This window comes from Hylobates moloch, unplaced genomic scaffold, assembly GCF_009828535.3.
Source record: "Hylobates moloch isolate HMO894 unplaced genomic scaffold, HMol_V3 SCAFFOLD_14, whole genome shotgun sequence".
Classification (NCBI taxonomy): Eukaryota; Metazoa; Chordata; class Mammalia; order Primates; family Hylobatidae; genus Hylobates; species Hylobates moloch.
In genome coordinates this window covers 96003129-96026334 of record NW_026652289.1, presented here as the reverse complement: position 1 = coordinate 96026334, position 23206 = coordinate 96003129, and the positions used below count along the sequence as shown (strand labels likewise).

At 42.0% G+C, this 23206-nt stretch overlaps 1 protein-coding gene across 1 annotated transcript in view; it reads right to left on the bottom strand.

The window, feature by feature from the left end:
• Positions 1-20121, bottom strand: part of LOC116481606 (tropomodulin-3) — a 54580-nt gene extending 34459 nt beyond the window's left edge. Inside the window, exon 1 of the mRNA XM_032174303.2 lies at positions 19962-20121. The gene's annotated coding sequence lies outside the window, so the exon portion shown is untranslated. The remainder of the gene's footprint in view (positions 1-19961) is intronic.
• Between the last annotated feature and the right edge of the window lie 3085 nt (positions 20122-23206).

Below are 23206 nucleotides of genomic sequence, written 5' to 3'. Positions count from 1 at the left end.
TATAAAATGACAGTACCATAACTAAAGAAAGTCCAGGTGCAGTGGCTCACGCCTGTCATCCCAGCACTTTGGGAAACCAAGGAGGGAGGATCGCTTAAGTCCAGGAGTTTGAGATGAGCCTGGGCAACATAGGGAGACCCCTATCTCTACAAAATATAAAAAAATTAGCCAGGCATGATGGCCCACGTCTGTAGGCCCAGCTAGTAGGAGGCTGAGGTGGGAGGATAACTTGAACCCAAGAGGTCCAGGCTGCAGTCAGCCATGATTGCACCACTGCACTCCAGCCTGGGTGACAGAGTGAGACTCTGTCTTAAAAATAAATAAACAATAAAGAAGGCAATATTTCATCATCCAATTATTTCCTCTTATTCTTCTCAATGTTCACCAAGGTATCTTCTAATTAAAATTCAGCTATTCAAGTAGCTTTCCTCACTAGATATTAATAAATTGATATTTTGGCTTACGTATAAGTCTTTTTTATGAGTATGGTTGCTACAGGCCAGTTTTTAAGAGATTAGACACCTATCAGTTGATTGAAATTGTGTCTCTGTAAAGATAAAGCTGTGGACCATCACCTGAAATCCTATTCCAGAGCTGGCTGGCCAGCTACTCCATAAAGACACCCCTCAAACTTACTTCAAACCAACAATTATACTGGATTGGTGTTCGTTTTTCACCTGTCTCTCTCACTAGACACTGTAAAGCTCTTGAAGGGCAGAGAATCTCTCCCAGATCTCATTCCTCACTGGGTTGCCATCGCCAGGTACAGTACATAACTAACACAAATTTGATATACTTGGATCACACATCAATCGCTGCTTTCCCTTCTTTGGTAGTTCCCTCTTCCTCCTCCAGCTACCTAGTATCCTCTTGCTCCCAAACTCTAATCCCCTTAACACAACTAAAGGGGGGGCTGAAAATGAGTTTTTGATACTTCTGTTGATCCTTTGCAGCCCCTTCTTCACCTTTTCTTCCCTATCAACTCATTTGAGCTTAGTATTCAGAGTTCTCTGCTGTCTAATCTCCCCCAGTTAAAAACAAAACAAAAATATCTGATCATCAGTCATCTCTGAAATTAAATGAAAATTTGATTTTTTTTTTTTTTTTTTTAAGGTAACCAAATGAGTTTCATCTTCAGGAGACACCAGGCCTCAGGTTAACTCCACTTCAGATGCTGGAGGCCTTCTCTTCAGTTGCGCTAGGCTTAAGACTGTTATGTTGTCTTTTCCTCACTGGCTTCTCCTAGGACCCCTGGGTGCTGAATCTCCACAACCCACCAGATCAGAGAATTTTTTTGATCTCAAGATTCCCAGATGAATATTTGTTTTTCAATATACTTACTGCTCTTTTGACATATATTTTTGAACATTTCCTACTCCATGAATTACTTGTTCTAGACAACAGGCATAAGCAGTATACAAGACAGACAAGTTCCCTGCCCTATTTTAAAGGTGGCACACAGACAAAAACCAATTAATAAAGGAAGAAGGTAATATGAGACAGCAATAAGTACTATAAGGAAGAAAACTTAAAGCAAAGGAGGTGGGGAGGATCAGGAAGGCTAACTTAAGTGGTTCAGAGAGACTGTTCTGAAAAATGACTTTTGAGCTAGGACCTACGTTCTTTAAGCAGCTCTCTCAGCCTAGGACTATGCTAATAGCTGCAATCTAGGTGACAAATGATGGCAGCTTTGCCTAGAGTTGTGGCTGTGGAGATGGAGAGAAGTAGATAAACATGGTATGTTTTGGAAACACAGCGGTTGGCTGTAGGGGATAAAAACACGAGCTGCACGAAGGATGACTTCTAAGTCAATTTCAGTTAGTATTTAATAATATTTCTTATTCCACACCTATTTTTTTTTCCTGAGGAGCTGAACATTGCCCTATGCCACCTATATTTCTAAGCCTGCTTTAAAAAAGAGTTTCTTGGTTGATATTTTCATCATAGTCTGTTTTGAGATCCACATTGTGAATGGTCCTAATATGACAGTTTATGAACAAACCCATAATAATGATAATCAACTAACTAAACAAAATCAACCAATCAAAAGTTACTAAATAAAACATTTGCTGGCTGTCCTTAAACATATTCACAGTCTAAACCAAAGAACATGTCTTTTTGTTAATGCCATTTCTGGTATCATTTTTTGCAAAAGATTGAGTCTAAAAAGTGAAACAAGCAAATAACTTGTCATGCCTTAAAAAAAATTTTACGCAATTGCTGTTTCTTATTTTCTTTCCAATATTTTCAATGCTTACTGGTCAAACTGCTGAAGTCATGAATCTGGCACCCAGGAACTGTAGTGATGATCCCCTTACTCTGAGTTCCCTGACCTTCCTTCTTCTCACAGCCCAGTCCTCAGCTTACCTCAGCTCCACATCACCCCCCCAGCAGTCCTTATCCTTACCAATAAGTCTGCCCCTCCATAACTCTCAACATCTTTGACCCTGTCTCTCTGGAATTCCTCTGGCAAAACTCCACATCTGGTTAAAACTAACTCTTCTGGCCGGGTGCAGTGGCTCATGCCTGTAATCCCAGTACTTTGGGAGGCCAAGGTTGGCGAATTACGAGGCCAAGAGTTCGAGGACAGCTTGACCAACATGGTGAAACCCCTGTCTCTCCTAAAAATACAAAAATTAGCTGAGCGTGGTGGCGCGTGCCTATAATCCCAGCTGAGAAGGCTGAGGCAGAAGAATCGCTTGAACCCAGGAGGCAGAGGTTACAGTGAGCCGAGATCGCACCACTGCACTCCAGCCTGGGTGACAGAGCGATACTCCGTCTCAAACAAACAAACAAACAAACAAACAAAAAACCTAACTCTTCCTACTCCTCACCAGCACTAGGGTGGCAGATGAAGCTGGAGAAAAAACACATGAACTGACTGGCTACATTTAAAATGTATCACCACTAATGTCAAAGAGTACTGCCTAATAATTCTAACATTCTAGTATTTCAAATCCTAGCCCAGTCACTCTCCTACTCTCTTAGATGACTTTTTTCTACTTCTTTTTTCTCACACCTTCAATACTGCCTATTCCTCACTCTCTGATGACCTTAATATTTCACTGAGAATATAGAAGCAATCGTAAAATGACATCTGAGTTCCCATCATATCAACAAACCTACCACACCTGTACCCATACACTCTGCCTTCCCTCTTGCTGTTATGGATAAACTGTCCAGTCTCTTCCTAAGGCCAATCCTGCCTCTTGGAACCAGATCCCATTCCTGCTCATTTATACAAGGGTTCCAGTATACATTTATATAAGAGCACAATTATCTAGTAATTGTGCTCTTTTTCTACTGGACCATGCCCATTAGCACACAGACTGTAATACATACCTCAGATAAAAAACATATAAACTCTCCTTCTACTTCACATCCCTCTCCAGACACTACCCTACTTCTTGGCTCCACTTTACAGCCAAACTTAAAAGAATTGTCTCTATTTGGTACCCCGAGTCCTCTCCCTCTTATTGTCTCAAATATTCTCCCATCTGGCTTTCATCCCCACCACTCACTCCACCCAAACTGATCTTGCCAGCACAGTGCTAAATCCAACTGTCAATTTTTAGTCCTCATCTTTTTTTTTTTTTTTTTTGAGACAGACTCTCGTTTTGTCACCCAGGCTGACATGCAGTGGTGTGATCTCGGCTCACTGCAACCTCCGCCTCCTGAGTTCAAGCGATTTTCCTTCTTCAGCTTCCCGAGTAGCTGGGATTACAGGTGTAAGCCACCATGCCTGGCTAATTTTTTTTGTATTTTTAGAAGAGATGAGGTTTCACCATGTTGGCCAGGCTGTCCTTGAACTCCTGACCTCAGGTGATCCACTTGCCTTGACCTCCCAAAGTGCAGGGATTACAGGCAGGAGCCACCTTAGTCCACATCTTACGAGACCTATTAGACACAGTATCTGGCCATAAAACACTTTCCTCACTTGGCTTTGGGGACATCATTTTTTCTTGGTCCTTCCTCCCTGACTGCCCCATCTCATTCTCCTCTGCTGGTTCCTCCTCAACTTCCTCATCTTCAAATGTTGGAGTGCCCCCAGTACTTAGTTCCTTGGACAGCTTCTCTTTCTATACTCACTGCCTTGGTGATTTCATACACTGATACATTTTAAATTGATATCTCCAATCTGGACCTCTCTCCTGAATTCCATACTTGCAAATAACTATCCATGTAAAATCTCCACTTGGATGGCTAACAGGTAGTTCTCAAATGTAAACATACAAAACAGACTCCTAGTTTTCTCCCCCATACCTGCTCTTGCCATGCTTTCCCCATGTAATAAACAGCAACACCATTCTTTAGTTGCTCAGGCCAAAAATCTTGGAGTCAACTTTGATTTCTCTCGCAATCCACATACGATCCACCCAGCAAATCTTGCTGGTTTTACCTTTAAAAGTCATGTCTTTACCACCTCCACTGCTTCCTTCCACTCTGGTCCAAGCCATTATCTCCTCTTATCTGGGCTATTGCAATAGCTTCCCAACTTCTGAAAGCATCTGATTGGGAACATACTCCAATAAACACTCCTCTGAGTGCCAGCCAATCATAGTCATACTTCTACAGATTATGTTAACCCACTATGGCCTCAGAAAGTTTGCCAATCCCTGATTTCCACAATTCCCCAAAATAAGAAATTGGCCTGCTCTTCTTAGAGAAACTGTGTCTAGCCAGCATTGCTCTCCCTTATTATAGTAAGCATTAAATTCAGCTTTGCTTTTGTTTCAGATATTGACTGGCAGTCATATCCTTGCATGCTGAAGAAAACTTTTGGTGATTATATATGTTTACTTTTAAATAAAACTATTTCAGTGTTGACACATATTAGATAATAGTAGTTAGGATCAAAATATTCCCTTTGGATGAATAGTCATGTAATCTTTTGAAGTAGATACGGTTCACTAGCCAACAATTTCCCAAGTATCTGCTTCAATTTACTGCAATTAAAAAAATTCAAATTCACATTCCCTTTTCTTTTTTGTTTGGACATGGTTCAAAATTAATCTGGAAATAATGTAACAATAAGTTATCTCTGGCTGGAGATTTTAACATTCAAAACATCAAAATACTCTTCTATTTAATGTTAAGGTTGAGTTTCATCTCTGCTGGTTTGAGGAACATTCTCTTTGATGGAGAAGGCTGAGGTAAAGACAGTCATCTATCTATTCTTGGGATTGTTGAGGCTGAGTATGAATATCTGTCAGGGACAATGTGGCAGATTCCTCAAAGGCAAGGGAGTTTCAAGACTCTCATAAGGTCATTTCCTTTTTATAGCTTATAATTCTAAATAACACTAATTATAAACAGAATATATTCAGTGTCTGTCTTAGCCCATTTGGGCTGCTATAACAAAATACCATAAACTGGGTAGCTTGTAAACCACAGCAATCTATTTCTCACAATTTCCAGAGGCTGAGAAGTCCAATAAGATGCCAGCAGATTGAGAGTCAGGTGTGAGCCCACTTTCTGATTCACAGATGGAGCCTTCCAGCTGTGTCCTGAAATGATGGAAATGCAAGGCAGCTCTCTAGGGCCTCTTTTATAAAGGCACGAATCCTACTCATGAAAGCTCTATCCTCATGACCTACTCACCTCTCAAAGGCCCCACCTCCTAATACCATCACATTGGTGATTAGGTTTCAGCATATGAGTTTTAGGAAGGTACAGACATTCAAACCATAGCAGCGCCCACCACGTTCAAAGCACTGTATTGGCACACATATTTACCTTCTAAAAAATGCCCATTTTATTTTAGTTGTATATAACGTATATTACTTTGATAGTAAATGGTCTCTTGGCTTCAAGTGATCCTCCTGCTTCAGACCCTCAAAGTGCTGGAATTATAAACATGAGCCACCATGCCTGGCTAAGACTTTTTTAAAGGAAATACACTGGATGCTAAATTTATCCTTTTGTTTGGTTCACTGACTCCTCTATACAATGAAGCCTAAAAGACAGTATTTTAATGATTTTTGTGGCGTTTTGGGGAGGCTACGGTTTGTTGACTCAGATATTAGCACAGCTCAGTGAGATAGCTGCTTTGCACACAGTAGTTTGAAAAAATAGTGGTTGATTATTCTGTGTAAAAGTCCCACGGAAACTAATCAACCTACGTAGCCCTGTCTTTCCTGCCACTGCTACTAATGCCATCTTGCATTTTAAAAAATGAAATTTATAGATCGCAGAGAAAATAGTTTGAAATCTGAAGGCAGTGCAGAAAAACTTGTTAGGGCTAGAATAAAGAAGAGATGTAATTAGAAGCATATCACGGAGGACTACCTTAAAGTAGAAAGTAGCCAGATCAGTTCCGTGATCATTACAAGAAAATACTTGACAGGTTATTCATACCACTTCAAAAACAATCTTTCAACAAGACCCTGCTGAGAGACTTTGTGGCTCTCTTGTAGGTGCCCCACTTCCTTTTCTGACGAATAGTAGCAAACCAGCTCCCAGTTCTTTCCCACTCCCCCTTTCTCTTCTTCTTAGTGGAGCTGCAGCATCAGAGACACAGGGCAAGGTCAAAGAGGAACCCACTCTGTGCATACCAAAGATGGATGCCAAAATAGCCACACCCTTAGCATACCCAGTTTCCCAGTACCAAATGTTTTTCAGTTTTTAATTTTTTTGGTTTGTTTGTTTAATAGACTGGGTAGACTGGGAAATGTTTTTTCCCAGTTGTTGCAAACTCAAAATATCTTTAAAAAGAAATGACATCACACGAACAAGTCTCTGACGGTAATAAGGTTACAGAGTTCTTTATCTCTGCTGGTTAACTGAAAAAGAGACTTCTACCAGTCCTACTGTGAACAAAACCAAATATGATATGAAGTGGCTTACAGGGAAAGATTTATCAATGCTCAGCCATCAATCAAAATGCTGAATCCATGCCAAGTGCATAATGGTGAGATTCATCTGAGAGTTTTCTTTCTCTCCCCTAAAGGGAAGTATCAGCATGACTCATTCTTCCTCTTGCAAGAATTTTCTTAATCCACCAAGTTAGTAAGCATTGAAGAACACATAAAACCTAAAATAAACTAGGCCAGGTCTAAAAGAAATCATGCTGAGAGCAAGTTGAATGTTACGCAGTGAACAAAAGGTATTATTTTTCCTCAGTTTCAATCCTTCCAAATTTCCTGGGCTTCAGACTAGATTTGTTTTTTTTTTTTTCTGAGACAAGGTCTCACTCTGTTACCCAGGCTAAAGTGTAGTGGCACGATCATGGCTCATGGCAGCGTCAAACTCCCAGGCTCAAGCAATCCTCCCACTTCAGCCTCTCGAGTAGCTGGGACAACAGGTGCGCGCCACTATGTCTGGCTAATTTTTATTTTTGTATTTTTTTTTTTGTAGAAACAGGGTTTTACCATGTTGCCCAGGCTGGTCTCAAACTCCTGGGCTCAAGTAATCCATCTGCCTTGGCCTCCCAAAGTGCTGGGATTACAGGTGTGAGCCACTGTGCTCAGCCAGTAGTGCACTTTTAAATTTTAATGGAAAAATCTTCAGTCATAAAAATAGATTTTTAAAAGTTTTTAATTTTAGCTAGATTATATAACTCAAGCTCCCTTTCTTTGCTAGAATAAGGAGAATTTTCTGTACCTTCTGACTCCTTGATTGATTACTCTGAAGTCCTTCTCCAAGCTCTATAACAAACTGTGACAAACCTATGTAATTAATAGGATTCAATTATCACCAGAGGAGGAAAAACAAACAAAACCCAGAGGAAACCAAAATTCTTTTTTTGTTTTATTTTTTGAGACAGAGTCTCCCACTGTCACCCAGGCTGGAGTGATGACAGCTCACTGCAGCCTTGACCTTCTGGGCTCAAGCGATTCTCCCACCTTAGCTTACTGAGTAGCTGGGACAACAAGTGTGTGCCAACCATGCGTAGCTAATTTTTAAATTTTTTGTAGAGATGAGGTCTCACTATGTTGCCCAGGCTGGTCTAAAATCCTGAGCTCAAGCAATGCTCCCACCTCACCCTCCCAAAGTACGGAATTACACATCTGAGCCACTGTGCCTGGCTGGAACCAAAATTCTTCAGGAGAAAAAGTCCTGCACTTAGTTAGCTCCCAGCATCAGACTGAGGGTGAGCAGATCTATGGATTTAGGGGTCCTGACTTTAATCTCTTCTTAGTTTCCTGGGCTAGATGAAGAATAGCTAAAATATAGTCCTGGTTCTGACAGGTGACTCTTCCACGTCCATGACAAACATGGCAAATCAAACAGACTTTTTTTCTCTGAGCACAGATCCTCCCTCAGTCCTCAGGCAGCTACTACCAGTAGATGAGACTTGGCAAAGGTTGAAACCTAGTCATTTCATCCCTGAGACTGATGGACTCAGGTCTCTTCTAATTCTAATTGTCTATGATTTTAAGGAAACACCATTTAACCCAATCTTGGGGGAAAAAATACTGACTTGCCCTCATCACTGCCAAGGTGAACAATGTATAAGTAAAAAGGAAAAATATGAAAGCTGAATCATGCTAGATATGCACATACAAAAGCTGAAATACTTCGGGAAAGTGACTTGAAAAACCAGAACCAGACAGACTAAAAACATGAACAAAGTAAATAATGAAGTCAAGCATGAGCCAATGTTGTTAAGTCGTAGAGGGGAAAAAAAAGTTACAGTAGTATGACCATATTAATAAATGCTTTCCTGAAAACTCACCAAATAAAGCAAACTTATACAGCTAATTTTCTATTTTCACATTGATTTCCATAATAAAGTTAGACATGTTTCCATGAAAACATGAATTCCCTACAAATCATAAATCATAGGAATTAATGCAAAGAAGTTTCAATCACAAAATTAAATATACATTCTGTCAATGTAGTAAGAATACTAAAGTAGTACATTCATTTCTGCCTTGGTCTTTATTTCCTTTTCTCTTATTAAAATAAATTTAAAAGTATTTAACTACTGCCTCTCTTTATTTTAATTAAATTTTATAACCAAGACTCTCAAGAGGAGAACAGTACTGAAAGATATTAGAAAAAAGACTTCAGAATAAGAAAAAATAGGTTAGAAAAATGGACTTGGAATTTAGGAAAGAGGCCTTTGGAAAACAGGTTTCAAAAAGGCTTTAACCGCAGGTGATATTCTAAGGAGTTTCAGAGGGTTCTCCCCCCGCCCCCCATCATTCATTTACATCTATTCCTCAAATGTGACCCACTTTTTTCTAGTACCTCAAGAAAGTCTACTGGTTAACAAAAGAGCTCCAAGGTCCTTCCAAATCTAAACAATCAACTTTTAAAAATAAGTGCTTGAGAATAACTCTGGAAGGATCCACAAGAACCAGAGACAAACTAGTTAGCTGAGGATACAAGGGAGAGGGTTCACTCGGTGTTTGCTATATATGCAGGAGGACCCCAGGAGTTTTGTACCACGTGCATTTATTAATTTTATTTTTGATTTAAAGGACAATTCAATCATTTGTTGCATTTTGATGTTGTGCATGAAAAAATAACAAATATTATCCCTGACTTTAGAATTATGCATGCCACACTCAGGTAACAGCAAGGAGTGCTTTGGTAGAAAAAACAAAATAACCATCGGCCATCATACAGTCTTATTAGAATTTCAGAATGCTATTAAAAAAAAAAAAAAACTAGCAATCTGCGAAACCAATAGCAAAGCTCATTTTAAGAAATATGTAATTATATATTCTCCCAAGTCCCACAGCTTTGGACCAAAGGCCCTATTTAATTGAAATCCTGAAACTGGGATTGAGGCCAGTTTTGGGGTATGTTTTCTCAAAACCTTCTCCCTAAGGAAACATCAAGAGAAACAGCTTTCTAAAGTCCTATGCAGGCTCTTCAAAGCCCTGTGTCTGAGCCCTGCCCCTTCCCAGGAAAGGTTCTAGGACCTAGAGAAATTTCTGGAACCTCATAAAGAGAGGAAGTAAAAAATACTGCTTTACTAAGCCCTCTGTCAGACCAGGCTCTAGACAAGCAAACGGACTCTAAGCTCCTGTTTTCCTGCTCTAACATCTGGATCTTGCCTATAGTCACCTAAAACACTGCTTTTAACATTTTACTCCTTTATTTAGAAATGTTTCTTGTTAGGTGTTTGTAGTTTGACAGTTTCTCAGGTGATTTTGATAAAACCCCCCTTCCTACTTGCTCTAAGAATCACTAGGAATCCTCTGCTTTAATCAGGCTAGATTCCTCAGGGCCTCACAGATATCCAAAGTTCATCTTCAGCTGGCCGCCTCATTTCTTTCCCACAATGGTGTCACTCTTCTTAAACAATCCTTTTTACCCCAGGCCCGAATTTCACCTCTCTATCTTATCCACAAGCCGCACAATTCAAAGACTAGCTGAAGTCTGTCCTCTCCAAAGCCTTTCTAGCTCTTCCAACTCTGACTACTCTTTTTCCTCCTCTCAAGGTCAGCAGTGCTCCAGGTGTGGCATACCATCTAGCCCCACTGCTCACCACTGAGTCATGAGTACGGTGCCCCAGCTGGTAAGAATGAATGCTCCTCAATGGAGCATGCCTCACTCTTACATGGTGAAGGCATTCATATGCACCTTCAGAGACACGGCACACTTCTGACTTAGAGATACCACTGGTATTACTCTAATCAACTTCAGGGGCCTGGAGATACATCAAGCTTTATTATCACAATTAATTTTCAGATTGAAAGGGAGTAGTAGTTACAATAGGTTTTTCAAGAGGCACAAGCCTAAAATTTGCATAATGTATTTTGTACTTCATGAGGGAGGTGGGGAATATAATACCACTCAGAAAGAGATTCGGTAACTCCTGGAGTTAGGGTATAATTCTCATGAGGTGGGATAAAAGCATGAACTCAGTCAATAGTAGTGCAACAGAGAGTTAATTCTTCAAGAAAATGACACCGCCCCACGACCTTGACCTTAGGCCCTAAATGTAGAAAACCTCATGCCTAATGAAGTACTATGATATTCAGAATGAATAGCTGAAAAATAACGAACAGACAGGGCACTTGTAAGTAACCACACAGCAGCCACAATCAACATCCACACAACCCACCATAAGCAATTTTTGGAACACAAAGAGAAAGGGCAAGATGACTTACACACCACAGACAGCACTGAAGAGGGCTTGCTAGGAAAAGTAATTTGGTATCATCAAGCTGTATACGTAAAGTTGATGGTATATAAATTATGCCTTGATAAAATTGTTTTTTAAAAAAGTAATCTGGTGACATAAGCTAGAGTATTCGCCTACGGAGAAGCAGCACGCGGTCCAGTAAAGTGAGGGGAGAGGCGTATTCACTAGGTTTTCATTGGCAGTTTCAACATAGAAGGCACAAAACCTCTGGCACAGAAGCAGAAATACCTCATGATGTTAAGAAAGGAGAGTTCACTATAAACGATAAGAACTACCACAATATAGCCTTTGAAAAATACACACAAACATATAATAAAAAGCCAAATCAGGCCGGGCACAGTGACTCACGCCTGTAATCCCAGCACTTTGGGAGGCCAAGGTGGGTGGATCACTTGAGGTCAGGAGTTCGAGACCAGCCTGGCCAACATGGTGAAACCCCGTCTCTACTACAAGTACATAAAAAAAAATTAGCCAGGCGTGGTGGCCCATGCCTGTAATCCCAGCAACTCGGGAGGCTGGGGTAGGAGAATCGCTTGAACACGGGAGGTGGAGGTTGCAGTGAGCCAAGATCGTGCCACCGCACTCCAGCCTGTGTGATAGAACGAGACTCCATCTCAAAATAATAATTAAAAAAACTCCAAACCACAAAAAACTACTGAAATAATGAGAACCATACAGCTAGTGGGGATTGGGGATAGTTTCAGAGAAAGGAGAAATGGGAGGGGATGGAGGCAGAAAGAAAAACAAATTAATACTTAAGACTGGTGATAACTGAAGAAAGCAGAACTGAGAAAGAAGGGAAGTCTTAGAAATCATTGCTATTGGCCAAGAAGCTTGGTTCACAGTCTCCAGGACAGAAGGTCTGCTTTGGGATAGGTTCTTTAGAAGGGGGCTAAAGGACATTTTTCCTTTAATATCAAATGACGGAAATCAACGGAGCCTCATACAAGTAAAAGAAAATAATGCAGGAAAAGAGAGGAGGTTGCTGAGAGCTTAGAAGGACCCAAAACAGGAGTTCAGGATAACATATCTAAAATTAACACTTATGACAACAACTATCAATTATTATCTTTAGTGATAGAATAAAACTGGTTATATCTTAATTACATCATAGGAAAACATTTCTTTCATTTTTTACTTTAGTCTCTCAGAATAAAGGGATCATGTCCCATATCATATTATAATGAAGTGAAAAAGAAAGGAATCAATTTTTGTTTGTATACCTGTTATATGCCAGGCACTTTATCATACACATCCCCTCCTAATAACCTTGCAAAATAGTTCTATCTCCAATTTACAGATGAAGAAACTGAGGCTCAGAAAGGCTAAGAGCCTGCTCAAGGGTATATACTTTTCAGTAGTGGATGTGAGATTTGAACCTGACCCTAAAAGCCATACGTTTTACACAATACCACACTTCCTCTAAAAAATACTCAATTTTTGCCATGTTTTTAGTTTTATAATACTAGACACTACACATTAACAGAAGCAAATTAAGTGATATTAGGTGATAGCAAGAAGCCACAGCTGGAGATAAAAGAAAAGGAAAAGCTACCAAGTAACCAAAACACAAAAGTGTGGGACAATTTAATGCAGTTTCTAAGAGCCTATAAAAGTCAACGATCTCAGAAGGCAATTCCATAGCATGGTACAATAAATGATGCAAAAAAAATGAATTCTAAAGTCGATATTTCCCACATCATTTTGGCTAAATTAAGCATCAGGGACTCCAATTATTATAATACATCTTATTTTAAAAATGACATTTAAAATAACTTACAAAAAAGATTTCAACTTCTTGCTAACTTTATAACCTTGGGCAAGATATTGAACTACTGTTTTGTCCCTCTGTTTTCTCATCTGTAAAATGAGAATAAGAGTAAGTATCTCAGCCGGGCGCGGTGGCTCACGCCTGTAATCCCAGCGCTTTGGGAGGCCGAGGCGGGCGGATCACGGGGTCAGGAGATCGAGACCACGGTGAAACTCCGTCTCTACTAAAAATACAAAAAATTAGCCGGGCGTGGTGGCGGGTGCCTGTAGACCCAGCTACTCGGGAGGCTGAGGCTGGAGAATGGCATGAACCTGGGAGGCGGACCTTGCAGTGAGCCGAGATTGCACCACTGCACTCCAGCCTGGGCGACAGAGCAAGACTCCGTCTCAAAAAAAAAAAAAAAAAGAGTAAGTATCTCATGGGATTGATACGTTAATTTGTTAAATGAGGATAACATATATACATCACTTAGAACAGTACCTAATACAGAGCATGTGATCAATGTTAGCTAATAGTCATTATCTTCATTAAATACTGTCTTCATTTTTAAGGAACACTTCATTAGTTCACGTTAAGTAAATGAGATATTATTCATACCATACTCTGATCCACATAATATAAGCAATTAAGTGCAGAGACTGAATGAGAGTTGGAGACTAAAGAGAATATAGAAGAGTGAGAGATCTATGTACACAAAGAAAATACTAGAAGAGAGGTGCTAGCCACCTCTATCTTTGCCCACACTTCTATCAACATTTATCTCACCAGACCATAATCAGTCTCCATGTCTCTGACAGAGATAGACCACCATCTATCTCCACCATAGACTGTGAGCACTTTGAGGGCAAGGACCTATTTTTACATTATCAGCTCCTAATATAGTGCCTGCAACATGGTAGACACTAAGTTAATATAAAATAAAGTAATATAAGGGGACTCAGTAAGCATTGAGATCAATGATGTGACAACTTGGTTTTATCATATCCTAATGGGGCTGGGAGCAGAGTCAGTAAAGTTGTACTGTATTGTCACTCTTTGATTATCAATATTCTACTCCCCTATTCTTTCTGAACTGAGAAACAAATTTCAAAAAGCAATGTTTAAAAAATGTTTAATCTGCTATAAAACTAGAAAATTTCCAAATGATAACACAAATTTTAGTAATTCATTTTAAGTATTAAAAATATTGCTCACTAGAAAAATTAGCCAGGTGTGCTGGTGTACAAATTGTAGTCCCAGCTACTTGGGAGACTAAGGCAGAAGGATCGTTTGAGCTCAGGAGTTCAAGGCTGCAGTGAGTTATGATCACACCTGCACTCCAGCCTGGATGACAGCAAAAGCCTGTCTCGAAAAAAAAAAATTGCTCTGAATTGACTATTATACCTAAACATTAATCCTAATGGTCAAATGGTAAGTCATAGGAATAAATAGACACTAAATAAGAGAAGACTGAGTGTGGTGGCTCACCTCTGTAATCCCAGCAATTTGGGAGGCCGAGGCAGGAGGATTGCTTGAGCCCAGGAGTTTGAGACTAGTCTGGGCAACATAAAGAGACCCCATCTCTATAAAAACTACAAAAAATCAGCCAGGCATGGTGGCACGTGCCTTTAGTTCCAGCTACTTGGGGAGCTAAGGTGGGAGGATTGCTTGAACCTGGGAGGCGGAGGTTGCAGGGAGCTATGATCACACCTGCACTCCAGCCTAGACAATAGAGTGAGACCCAGTCTCAAACAAAATGAAAAAAAAACAAAAAACAAAGAGATACACCTATTTCTTAGCTGTCAATCTGCCAGATGCAGGGAACATACCAAAAGAGAAGGCATGGTCACTTCCTTCTGACATCAAAATAAGCATGTTTTGAGATGAACAACCCCAAACCTCCTTGTGTGGGGGGACCCACCCCTTACTCCAGTCCCTGTGAAATATACAGCCAAAGAAACAACATAACAATGCCCCATCTTTCACAGCTGTTTGGTACAGGGGTCACCACTCTCAATCTAACCAGGACGGATCAAATTCAATTCTTCTCCAGAAATCTGGAAAGCTGGGAGACAAAACTCAAGTTGAGACATAAGGTATCACCAAGTCTGGAGGCACTATCATAACAAGCCAGTCACCTTGAAGCTGAAGCCAAGGGGAAAGCACAGAAGGTCAGTCTGTAGGGAAGAGAATGAAGCAGGGCTGGGGCTACAGGGAAGAAGGAAAGGAGGCACCTGCCTCAGGCACAAGATTTAATAGGGTGCAAAAAAGCTCAGCAATCAAGATAAATTACACAGTAATGATCAAAATTAATGTCCTAAAATGGAGCAGAGGCACAGAAAGAAGCCAAAGACAGCCCTACAAGTAGAGAGAGGACAGAGACTTTCAAAGTGTCTGCTCTGGGTTCCAGCTGTAGGTCATTTCAGGGACCTCAGCGCCCTTACAATAGTAATGCAGTACAACTCCCAGCTCTGCCACCATACCATCTAGCAAGAGAGCTTAACTGGGTTTGTGTTCCCTGAGACCTAAACACCTTGACTAATATACTGTATTTGGGAAAATGAGACATGCACACAAAGTGCTTTTTTTTTTCAAGAAAATATATAATTAACTGCCAAAAGAATGGTACTGGCTATTAGTGTACAGAAATTCAGAGATCACTGTGGGTAGTCAGGGAGGGACAGAATTAGCTAGACAGAGAGGGGTGGAGAAGTATATACTAAGCAAGGAGACCAAAGCACAGGCTGAAAAAGGTTGGAGCTGGGAGGGAAGCCAGGGCAAGAAGAAGAAAAGTAAAGGGAAAGGAGTGATCTTCACACACCCTGTGTTACACAGAAGTACGCCTCCACGCTCTTCTGCCTGCAGCCCTTACATCACACCGTTCATTACACAGGAAATGTCCTTTTGCACTCTTTCTCATGTTCAAATCCTTTCACATCTTTCAGGGACCAGTTCAAAGAACATTTCTGCAGAGGCTCCCCTTGTGTGCTAGACCAGATCCGGCAGTGGGAGAAGAAAAGAGGAAACAGTTTCTTCTGAGGTAGGAGGGAAGGCTAAGGGGCTTAAAGCAGTGCCAGCTATTCTCTGGTGGAGGCACACTATATCACTTGGAATGCTGGCCAATGTCTAAGGAAAGCAGAAAGTGAGATGAGTTGACAAGGAATAATAACGGGGGTTCAAGAAAAGTGGCAGAGGAAAGGCAAGCATAGGGGGTGTGCTGAGGACTAACAGAAGAGCCCACCTGCCCAGAAGGCCTTGCAGAGGGGAAATCCTACACATCTGCCTTGGTCCATTTCTGTGTAGGGTTCTGTAATTTTTCGCCAAGAAACTGTAAATCTTAGGGACAACAGGAGAAGAACAAAAGGGGGGTGGGCGTGACTTTGAAATCATCACATATTTATTGGTATTTCCAGTGAAATTAGACCCCCAACTCCTCAGCTGGTCTAGCACTCAAGTGGGCATATTAAAGAGGAAAAAAGAAAAAAAAAAAAAAAAAGAATAGTTCCCTAAGAGTATTACCTGGGTTAATTATAGCCCACCATGAATGAAAATAAATCTTGGCGGCTGTATCATGTCTTGTCATGTTTGCCTCAGGGTAAGGGCTTCCTGACTATAAGCCAGACTCATACATTTGAGGGGCTTCCTCTGAATATTACTTAACTCCTCATGAAAGTTTTAACACCACACCCAGGGAATGAAAATATTTTGTTGGTTGTAATTTTCCACATGGATGGAAATCCCCTACTGTATAAGTATGACTAACAATATCCTGCTCAAAAGAATTGCTATGCTATGGTTAAGGAAATACAACAATCTTCTTACCTACAAGTCTCTCTCTCTCTCTCTCTCTCTATATATATATATATATATACATATATGTAACACCCAGCCCTCATTTTCTTCTAGTTTACCATATTTTTATTCACTTTCTCACAGACACTTCAGGAACTGTGTTCACTTGTATGTACTCATAATGATGTTCATGCTTAGTTATGCCCAGATATGAAACTGTTTATTTGTAGTGGGTTATCATCACTGTATATGTTGCCTTAGTTTGTAAGTTTGTCTTAATGTGTTTGTGTTCCTTCCTTAGTGAGTGGGTGCAGGTGTTGAACATATATACCCAAGGGAGTGGATATCTTTATAGCTCAAAAAGGGTGCACATCTGAGGAGGAACCTTGACTGTATTTCAGTATTTTTCTTTCTTTTTTTGAGACAGAGTCTCACTCTGTCACCAGGCTGGAGTGCAGTGGCGTGATCTCGGCTCACTGCAACCTCCACCTCCCAGGTTCAAGCGATTCTCTTGCCTCAGCCTCCCGGGTAGCTGGGACTACAGGTGTGCGCCAACATGCCTGGCTAATTTTTGTATTTTTAGTAGAAATGGGGTTTCACCATGTTGGCCAGGATGGTCTCGATCTCCTGACCTCGTGATCCACCTGCCTCAGCCTCCCAAGGTGCTGGGATTATAGGCGTGAAGACAAACTCTTAAGAGTGGTATAAGGGTGAAAGAAGCCAGTCACAAAATATGACATATTATATGATTCAATTTATATGAGATGTCCAGAATAGGCAAATCTTAAGAGAGAGTAGATTAGTGGTTGCCTAGGGCTGGGTGAGGGAGACCGGGGGGAATTGGGAGGAATTAGGTAGTAACTGCTAATGGTAAGGGGTTTATTTCTGGTGTGATGAAAGTGTTCTAAAATGGTGGTGATGGTTCTGCAATTCTGAATGTACCAAAATCCACTGAATTGTACACTTTAAATGGGTGAATTGTATGGCGTGTGAATTATATCTCACTAAAGCTCTTATATATTACAGAAAGGGGGAAGGAATAAATAAGGAAACCAAAGTTGTCCTGCATTTCCACAGAAAGGTAATCCTGTCTTTGAAAATTTTAGCTTTTTTCTACTTCTATTTTAGTTAAGCTTTAGGATTCAAGACTCCTCACTGGTAAGTCCCCAGTTGTCTTCTCTCCATCTCTAATCTTTGTCTTTATTAACAAGGGTGATCTACCTAAGGGAGACAGCATTCACTAGTTACAACTCAATCTCTGAACAAAAAACAACATGAAAATATCTCTACAATTACCTCCCCACACTTGACATTCAAAGTGTGGTCTCCGACAGCACCACCTATCAGACATATAGACTTTGGACTCTACTTCAAACCTACAATATCCTGAATGAATTATGCATGCTAAAGTTTGAAAAGACTGCCCTCCACCATTCAGGGCCTTTCTGTTGTACCAAACCTGTTTTGTTTCAATGGGCCAGTAATTAAGACATGAAAACTCTTTGAATGGGATTTGACCTGTACCTATTTAACTTCAGATGAAGTTATTAATTACAATGTAGGTTGGCATATTGGATATACCACAAAATTTAGGAATTAGTCATAAAAAATATGATTAAATAAAATTGAGGCCGGGTGCGGTGGCTCACGCTTGTAATCCCAGCACTTTGGGAGGCCGAGGCGGGCGGATCACGAGGTCAGGAGATCGAGACCACGGTGAAACACCGTCTCTACTAAAAATACAAAAAATTAGCCGGGCGTGGTGGCGGGCGCCTGTAGTCGCAGCTACTCCGAGAGGCTGAGGCAGGAGAATGGCGTGAACCTGGGAGGCGGAGCTTGCAGTGAGCCGAGATTGCGCCACTGCACTCCAGCCTGGGCGACAGAGCGAGACTCCGCCTCAAAATAAATAAATAAATAAATAAATAAATAAATAAATAAATAATAAAATTGAGCAGTAGGTCTACAGCATTCTCAAGAACTCATGTTTGCTCTTTCTCATGTCTAGCATAGGACTTGGAATTCATATCGCCAGTGTTTCCTGAATGAGCAAAATAAATGAACTTTTAAAAACCAGAGATATTTAGGGGCGGAATAATCTTGGGGGTCATCTGGTCCAACAATCTAATTTTAAAGATTAGCAAACTACAATTTCTCAGAATTGCAAAAGCAAAGAAAGCTCAAAGAATTAAAATATATTGGGACATTTTAATTCGTTTTGTTCCTTTCGTAGGAATGTGTAAGAAAGGGGACTGTAACTATTATGATTGCTGACTCTTAAAGGTGAACAGGTGCCTAGGAAGAAGAAACTAGCAAGAGTAAATGAGCCTTGGCAAAGCTATTTTTCCAAGCCTAATATATTTTTGGCGGGCCAATTAATCAATTTAATCTGCCAAAAAAAATTAATCTGAAGGTTTCTCAGAAAAGGAGAGGAGACATGAGCTGCATGAAAATGTTACAAACCAAGGGAGGCTGCACATAACTAACTTAAATCTCCACAGGCTTATTTCCTGTTGAAGTATGGCCTCCTGGGGTAAGTTTTACTGCAGTGTTCATTGCCAGATGACTTTTGGTTTTAACAGAGGCCAAGGGCAAGTTGGAAATGCGATTCTTAACTAAACATTAAAAAGAAAGAAAGAAACTGGCTGTTTCCCATTTCTGTTTGTAATCAGAATGCAGGCTTGAGGAGGAAACACACCACCTCCCGCAAGCAAAAATATAACGACCCAGTCACGTCCTCAAAAACAAACTAACACACAAACTTCCCAGCCGGATCCAGCTGTGCTGCCTGGGAGCTAGGAACTTAATTCTAACAGCAGACAGATCAAACCGGTGAACGCAAGGGCAGCCACATTTCAATCACAAAAAGGGTGTGCCCTAAGTATTGGCTCCCCCACTCCGCCGCCCAACTTTCAACAAGCCGAAGCCTTTGAAGGAGGCTCGGTGCCATCTCAGGGCGATCGTATCCCGGCGATGCTGGGTGGGGCGCAGGGAGCCAGCTCGGCCGCGGCTCAGCCGGAGGGGAGGGGGCCGGTCCCGAACCCCGGCGCCCGGGCCGCGGGTGATTCACCGGGAACGCCGGGTTCGCGCGCCTCGACCGGCGGGCGACGCCCAGCGCGCCCCACCTCCCCCGCCCGGGCCGTTCGCGCAGAAGCAGCCCCCGCGCGCCCCTGCTCCCTGAGACGGACCCGTCGGGAAGGAGCCCGGAGTCGGGCGGCCGGCGGGCAGCAACCTCTCCCTCCTCAGCCACCATGGCCGGTGCGACTCCCTACCCGCGCCCGCAGACGGACTTCCTGGAAAGCACCGGGCTGGGCTTACCTGAATGGCGCCCGCAGGGGCCGCTGACCTCTTCACAGACCCACGGAAACTGCCGGCCGCCAGCCGAGGCTCGGTTCCCAGCACTCGCCGGTCCGCCCGCGTTGGCCTCCCAAGGAGTTGCCTGACCCACCCGCCAGCAGCTCCCTCACTCGACCGCCCTGTCGATGCGGCGCGTTCCTCCTTCGCCTCCGACGCGCGTGCGCACTCCCGTGCCGCGGTGCATCCTGGGAGTTGTAGTTCTAGCAAAGGAGGGCGAGGCTCAACGCTGACCCTGGTCTTTACAATGGGCAGAACATAGGAAGGGGACTGCGAATACCAACCCTTATCCCAGTCTAAGACAATGTTCTCTACTCGTGGAAGTACCTACTATGGACTTCCCCGAAGCTGGAAATAGTATCCAGAGGCTCTTTGGTATAGATTTCCTTTTTACTTTGACCTTTTGTAAAGAAGCGCACACGGCAGGGCTTGCGTTGTAGCCTTGGTTGTTAATGCGAGGACATGACATTGGGGCCTTTAAACTGGTCACGACAGAGTTATAGCAAAGTAAAGGAATCAAATCTAAAGCCCAAGAGAGGCATAAATCATGCGAATGTCACCTCCAGGGTGTGGTGACCTTAGTGGTTTTCTTAGGTATGCAACCAGGGATGATATAGCTACTGCAGGGCAGTTTCTGCCCATCCTGTCTTCGCATTCCATCTTCAAGCTCTGCACCAGGCGGTGGGGCTGGCTGCTGTAGTGGGAGAAAAAACAGAAGAGGCTGCTCAAGGGGGGGATTGGGGCAGATGGGTAGTCTAGAGGGAAGAGGAAGAGTGTGGGAATCTCTCAGAGGACTGTTTGACAGTGCCCTATGTAATGGCTACCTTTCGTGCGAGGCTCTGAGGAGAGGGAACTGCGACATTTTTCCATTTATTCATTTAGTCCACTTACTGGGAATTTTCCTGGCCTGCTCTTCAGGAGTAGACCATCCCCAGGAGTAATGCTAAACTTTGACACACCTTTCAAAAATGCAGCCAAAGAAGTAGACTGACGTGCCTGCTTGAGGTACATTCCAGCTACACCCAGTGTGCAAGCCACTTAATGGTTTAAACCTCTCCTGGCATCTACTTCTTCCCCTCAGAGGAAGGAGCACCCTAGGTTAGATAAACATCCTGGAATTTCATGCAACTGGCACCCACTAATTTCAGCAATGGAGATCACTGATGGTTTGGGTTTTTAAGGGAAAAAAACCCTTCTTTTTTTTTTTTTTTTTTTTTTCTCCAAGACAGAGTCTTGTTCTGTCGCCCAGGCCAAAGTGTAGTGGTGTGATCTCGGCTCACTGCAACCTCTGCCTCCCAGGTTTAAGTGATTCTCTTGTCTCAGCCTCCCGAGTAGCTGGGATTACAGGCATGCACCACCACACCTGGCTAATTTTTGTATTCCTAGTAGAGACGGGTTTTCACCATGTTGGCCATTCTGGTCTTGAACTCTTGACCTCGTGATCTGCCCACCTTGGCCTCCCAAAGTGCTGGGATTACAGGCGTGAGCCACTGTGTCTGGCCAGGAAAAAACGCTTCTCAATTGCAAATACTTAGAGGACAGTCAACAATCTTGTGGCCATTGCATTTTATTTTCTATACCATCTTTGGGTCAATCTCTTGGAGATCACAGCTTTCTGAGAGCAATTTCCTACAGAATTCAGGTTCATAAGAATGTTTATACTTATAATACATACCAACTACTGGGCCAGCACTTCATTTGTAATATCTCATCTAATCCTCAAAACTAATCTAGTCCTCAAAACTCTATAAAGAATAAACTGGTATCCTCCATTTCTATAGATAAGAAAATGAAGACTCAGAAAAGTGAAGTAATTTGTACGAGGTCCCCAGCCAGTAATTGGAGATCCAGAGGTGAGACACAGTTCTCTTGAGTCAAGTACTAATGTGCTTTCCACTGCTGATCAGACTGATGTGTCTCCTAAATCTCATCAATTTTTTTTTTGAGACAATCTCATTCTGTCACCCAGGCTGTAGTGAAGTGGCCCTATCATGGCTCGCTGCAGCCTTGACCTCCTGGGCTCAAGCAATCCTCCAACCTCAGCCTCCTGAGTAGACTGAGCAGCTGGGACTACAAGCATATGTCACCACACCCGGCTAATTTTTTTTAATTTATTTTTTGTAGAGACAGGGTCTCCCTGTGTTGCCCAGGCTAGTCTTGAACTCCTGGGCTCAAGGGACCCTCCCACCGTGGCCTCCCAAAGTACTGAAATTATAGACATGCAACACCATACCTAGCTGATATGGTTTATTTTAAGAAGGACTTTCCTCTGCAGTATGGCTTCTTTTGCTTTGGTCACAGAGATTTTTTAATTCAGTGTCTGACTGACTTAATCTATTACAGTTTTCCTCTCTCACCTTCCAATATGGGCTGTTAGGCAAATATTAAATATATTTTCGCTATTCATTTCAAATTTTTCCTAACGAATGTATAAATCTTATTTTAGTTCCTTTTTCTAAAATAATGCAATTTGATGGTGGATTTTTTCCTTTCTTCAGGCATACATTATCATATTTTCATCACAAAGCTTATAAACATGAATCTCTTAAATCCATGTACATTAAATGCCACATATGAGGCCAGAGATGTTAAGAATAATACCTCAGTATTGGATAGCACTGAAGAGGTAGAACCTTCCTCACTTCTTCCACTCCTTTGCTATAATGCATTCTCTATATTAGCAGCCAGAATCACTTTTTTTTTTTGAGACAGAGTCCCTGTCTGTCGCCCAGGCTGGAGTGCAGTGGCGTGATCTCTGCTCACTGCAACCTCTGCCTCCGGGGTTCAAGCAATTCTACCTGCCTCAGCCTCCCTAGTAGCTGAGATTACAGGCCCCCCACCCCACCACGCCCGGCTAATTTTTGTATTTTTTTAGTAGAGACAGGGTTTCGCCATGTTGGCTAGGCTGGTCTTGAACTCTTGACCTCAGGTGATCTGCCCACTTTGGTCTCCCAAAGTGCTGGGATTACACATGTGAGCCACCACTCCCAGCCCAGAATGATCTTTTAAAAACAAATCAGATCATATCACCATCTTGCTCCAAACCATTCATGGCTTCCATCACATTCAGAATAAAATCCAAAATTAACACCTCTACAAATCTGTATATGATTTTTTTGTTTCCTACCATATATTCTCTCTGACAGTGCCCTAGTTATACTGGCCTCCCTGAGGTTTCTTAATCCTGCCAAGTTTCTCCCCATCTCAGA